This window comes from Budorcas taxicolor, chromosome 12 (genome assembly GCF_023091745.1).
Source record: "Budorcas taxicolor isolate Tak-1 chromosome 12, Takin1.1, whole genome shotgun sequence".
Classification (NCBI taxonomy): Eukaryota; Metazoa; Chordata; class Mammalia; order Artiodactyla; family Bovidae; genus Budorcas; species Budorcas taxicolor.
The window spans coordinates 84,025,552-84,031,122 of NC_068921.1; the positions used below are offsets into that span (position 1 = coordinate 84,025,552).

At 44.5% G+C, this 5,571-nt stretch overlaps 1 non-coding gene across 1 annotated transcript; it reads right to left on the reverse strand.

The window, feature by feature from the left end:
• Window positions 1-481: 481 nt before the first annotated feature.
• Window positions 482-600, reverse strand: LOC128057889 (5S ribosomal RNA). Its single transcript, XR_008200348.1, has one exon. It is a non-coding gene; the product is annotated as a 5S ribosomal RNA (ribosomal RNA).
• Window positions 601-5,571: the final 4,971 nt, after the last annotated feature.

Below are 5,571 nucleotides of genomic sequence, written 5' to 3' on the forward strand. Positions count from 1 at the left end.
GCTTAGGCCTTCAGTCCTCTTTGTGACCCCAAGGACTGTGGCCTGCCAGGCTCCTCCGTCCATGAAATTTTCCTCCTCCACGGGATCTTCCCAAGCCGGGGCTCCAACCCACACTTCCGGCATTGCAGGCGATTTCTTTACTGCTGAGCCTTCGGGGAAGCCCGCCTCTGTTGGGGGCTCTTCCCAAAGTCGGCTTTTCTAGGGCGTTTAGTTGAAGCGCGTTAAAACATCAGGAGGACCTTGTAAAGTGTATAACTTGGCAATGTAATAGATTGGAGAATAGCTTTATCTCAGACCTCCCTGCCCCAGCCCCCCCCCCCACACACACACACACAGAGTTCCAAATGTAGGTTATTATAAAGCTTGCTGGCTCTTATCAGCGCTAGATGTTTACTTCTCTCATTTGCTCTCGGAATGTTCCCCGGGTCTCCTACACTGCAGGCAGATTCTTTACTGACTGAACTACAAGGGAAGCCCCAAAAGCCTACACCACCTGGTAATCCCAGGCGGTCTCCCATCCAAGTACTAACCAGGCCCGACCCTGCTTAGCTTCTGAGATCAGACGAGATCGAGCGCGTTCAGGGTGGTATGGCCGTAGACCTCGGAATGTTTAGCAGAGATAATCCTCACAGCCAGAGCATTTGACTGATAATTGAGATCTTCAGAGCTTACTGCACAAGATGCCAGAGTCTTTATTTCTCTCACCGCAACATCAGTGCAACACAGACCCATCGATAGAAGCGAGGTCTTGTGTTTCCACTTCTTACCTCATTTTTATGTTTCAGCAAAATCAAAATAATAGAATTTTGTGTTTTCAGTCCCCATGTCAAAACTGGTTTTCAAATAACTCAAGAGAGAATTCACACGAGGTTGGCAACTGGTAAGCATCATTCTCCAGAATAAAGACCGATAGCGGAAATCGGAGCTGGGTTCAGCGTCGCTTAGGGCTCAGAGCAAAATACGGGGCTGTTGAATAGAGGCTCTTGCCGTCTCACCTGTGCCTGCAGGCAGCAACGTCCGTAGTGTTTAATAGCTGACTCTTCCCAGGGCCGGAGGGGACCCTGAGAGTAGCACTTCCTAGTGTCTGAAGCATGTATAGTCTTACTATGGCGGGTTTCAAGGCACTGACATGACGGAGTTTGACGTTGCAGAACGTTACTGAACACAGAGCTGGGAAGAGACGCACACCTTTGGGATATTCAGGGGGTCGCTTACTGGATCTTTATTCTGTTATTCCCAAGAGCAGCACAGTGGACTCCAGCAGCTGTAAAGATGTAGAACACAGAATACAGTGTCGTCCAGGAGCTTAACAGGAAACCCGGTAAACGGATGAGTAAAGGGTGTGCCGTGACGTCATTAGGCATCGGTTCCACCCGCCAGCCATACAAGTGCCCAGGTGGGTCAGGTTTCCATGCCTGCACGAGCAGCTTTGGCTAACAGAATTTAAACAAGCGGGACCCTTCAGTGTCCAGACTGAGTCACGAGGGCAGGCCCCATCCTCTGCTTCTGGTTCAGATCACTCTTTGCATCATCCCTTCTAGTTCAGATACCACTTTGTCTATGCCTTCTGAGAGACGGCATGGTTTTGAGGAATGAGTCCCGAGGCGTCAGAAAGTTTAGGTTGAAAACGGATTTGTTACTTTCAAACAGAAGGTGTTGGCAGGCCCCTTAGCGTCCTCACTGATCTGAGCCCAAGTTGTCTTCCTATGTGAAATACATGAAGTAATCTTTAAAAAAAAATCGTGGTTTTTTTTTTTTTTGCAAGCTTGTTTTGATGGAAAATGATGTATTCAAATGATAAAAATCAGCTTATAAGTGTTCACTGCTGTAACGCTGCTGTGATACAGGAAGACGGTGGTGATGAAGGTGGTGATTATGATGTTGGTGATTATGATGTTGGTGATGGCACAGTGGAGTTGATAATAAAGGCAGTGACGTGATGCTGGGGACAATGATGATATGAGGGATGATGATGTTGGGGATGATGGGGATAATGGGGGGGGGTTTAATTAATACCCCTCCTTTGGCTGTCCTCTTGAGTCTTTCAGATTCAAGTGAGCAAGTAAAGTTTCTTGGGAGCTCACTAATTGTTGTAACTCGTTACATTAGGGTGGGTTAGTGCTATAGAATGGGCAAGGAATTCCAATGCTTACATTCCTTCCGGTGGTCAGTTAGCCAAGGTCCTGTTCTCCATTCTCTGGGGGGAAGCTCTGGTGGCATTAGGCCAACAAGCAGTTTAATTCCATATGGACCTTGAAGGCTCCGCAGCCTGCTTAACATCTGTGTCTCCCTTGCCTTGGCCATCCTGTGTGTGAAAGTACTTCTGTAAGATGAGAAAGAAAGAAAAGAGGTTCTATACAAAAAGTATGTTTTGCAGGAAAGAAAAGTTATCTAGTATTTACATAAATCCTCCCACCATTCCTGACATGATTCATGCCTGGCATAAAAAATCAAACAAACAGGACGTGGGTGAGAGACTTAAGGTGCAGAAGGACGCTGTGTAGTGTCCGTAGTAAGTTTATGTCTTTAAAGAGCTATCCATGCCTCTCTTATCAATTAAGAACTTTGTTTATATTTCTGTGGAATAATTATGCTTTATTTTCATTCCAATTAGCACAATCTCACTTAAAATGTAGGTAACTGCAATGTTGAAACTGCCTATTTCCACTGGAAACTTTTGAAAGACTAAACGTATCCTTGTTACTTTCTTGAGTGAGGCCAGGTTCTGCTGGAAATGTGTGCACGTGATGTTGCTATCTGTGTGTGTGCACCCATGCAGTTACATACATGCACTGTATCAACAATGATGCATTTCATTTGGGAGGAAATGGTAAAGAGGTAATCAATCAGAATGCCGGCTACATCATGACAGTGCTTCCAATGCCAAGTACACCCTATAATAGAAATCAGGATTTTAAATGGTTGTTTTTGTTGGGTGAGAATGGCCCAGAATATCTGTCTCGTTTCTTGCAAAGATTAAATGATAAGGTATGATGATTACTTATTGGTTCCAGTTCATTTGCTGTCAGCTGGTTTTTGTTTGGTCAGATTTTATATTATCCTCACGCAGATTTGCAGTCTTGCTGGGAAAGTCAGAGACCTTCTCAGAAACTAATATTGCCTTTTAGTAAATTCTGATATGTGTTTGAGGATTTTATCAACCAAGAGGTCTATAGTTACTAGTGAGAAATTAAATATTACTTATTCAAATTATGAATTTTAGCTCATCTGCTTACCTTGAAAGCATTTAGCATGCTAAAAAAAAAATTTCTCTTGGCCTAGAAGACCTCAGCATGAAAGGTGTCTTTGTTTATATTTTGAGACATAACTCATGGTGAATTATCTTTTACATAATATAATCTTTAGCCTAATAGTGTTTTATCTTATGTTATCTAATATATAGTCTATAAGTAAGCTAACAATTTCATGCTTTTCTAAAATGCTATTTCAATTACACACACACACACATAACCTTAAAAGCATGTTACTAAGTGAAAGAAGCCCATTTTGGAAGGCTACATACTGTATGATTTTGTTAATAACTGTATGACCTTCTGGAAGAATCAAAACTACTGAGACAGTAAAAAGATCAGTGGTTGCCAAGAGTTGGGGGTGGGTGTGAATAGACAGATCAAAGAGGCTTTTTAGGGCAGTGAAAATCCTCTGCATGATTCTATTATGGTGGATAAGCATGGGTAAGCGTCTTTATACCTTTGTCCAAGCCCACAGAAGGTAGACACCAAGAGCAGACTGTAACGTAAACTATAAACTTTGGATGCCTATGATGTGTCCATGCAGGTTCATCACTTGTAACAAATGTCCCCTCTGGGGGATCCTGATACTGGGGGGTGCTGTGCACTGTGGGAGCAGGGGGCACGCAGGAGGCCTCTGTGCCTTCCCCTCAAGTTTATGTGGATCTAAAGCTGCTCTGTGGGAATTCCCTTCCAGCCCAGTGGTTAGAACTCTGCACTTTCACTGCTGAGGGCCTGGGTTTGATCCCTGGTCAGGGAACTAGGATCCCATAAGGCACAGCCAAAAATCAATAAATGAATGTTGTTGAGTCACTAAGTTGTGTCTGACTCTGCATAGTCTCCAGCTTGCCAGGCTCCTCTGTCCTCCACTATCTCCTGGTGTTTGCTCAGACTCGTGTCCGTTGAGTCAGTGATGCCATCCAACCATCTAATTCTCTGTTGTCCCCTTCTCTTCCTGCCTTCAATCTTTCCCAGCATCAGGGTCTTTTCAAATGAGTCGGCTCTTCACATCAGGTGGGCACAGTACTGGAGCTTCAGCTTTAGCATCAGCCCTTCCAATGAATATTCTGGGTTGATTTCCTCTAGGATGGACTGGTTGGATCTCCTTATAGTCCAGGGGACTCTCAAGAGTCTTCTCTAAAAATATAAAATCTCGGTTTAAAAACTTGGGACAAGTCTGGCCTGAAAGGAAAGCTAGTTTTGGTAATAATGTGAAGCAGAAGAAGCAGCCATGAGCTCGCATTTCTTGCAGGCACTGTGGTCCATGCCTGGGCAAGATGCTTAGGCTTTCTGCCTCTGATGGTCTCCCATGCTGTTGGAAAGAAACCCAGCTCCGTTTCACCACCGGGGTGCTGACGGGGCCAGCTGGCTGGCACACGGTCTCACTGTCTTTGTTCGGCCCCAGCCTCGATTGCCGACGGGCCGGCCAGAGAACACGTGAGCTGTGAGGCGAGACAGCCGTCTTCAGGGACGGTCCAGTCACTGGCGACACCGGGCCCCCCCATCTGCCATTTGACAGAGGTCTAGGGGTGCCACTGCCAGTGGCGTCAGCCTGTTGGCAACTGTGCAGAGTCTCGGAGGGAACAAAAGTCTTTGCAGTTGCTTGGTTGCCCAGCTCTGCTGTGCCCTTGGGCGTTTAACTCCCAACACGTAACTTGTGGGCAAAGATACGGAGCACGCACGCTTGAGTGACGTCAGAAAATTATCCTCCAAGTGATGTCGACGCTTTCCTTAGACTTAACACCTTGGACCAGAATAAGGAATTTGGGGGTTCTTTAAAGAAAGTATAAAAATAGCTTTTCTCTCACCTGCTAGAGTTACAAACCCAACTCTAAATAGAAAACTCAAGCTGGTGATGTTAGAGCTGCCGTGTATACTCTGCCGTGACTTTTAACTAAAGCAAACAACGTTGAATCATTTATAGCACTTAGAGATTTATTAAAATTATAATGTCTGTGGGTCTGCAATAGTAATAAACTAAACTGAAAGAGGAAAGTAATGATCACCATTTGTCTTTATTTTATTATGCTTACCAGAGCCATCTCTCTCTTCTAAATTTGCTTTTTCAATTAAAAAACATTTATTGAATCCCTGCTAATGCTTTGAAAATGAATTCTTGCATTTGGGGGCAGAACATTCCATTAGTTTTCTCTTTTCTTCTGTTTCCATCTGTGTTAACCTGCTCTCTGAGACTTTGTCTCAAAGAGAAATATGGCATCCACAGCCATACTGCATGATTAAAGAGGAATCTAACATTCTGTGCATTTGATAAATACAGAATCGGGAAGTGCACGCTGTGCAGCACTTGGCACTGTGCTTG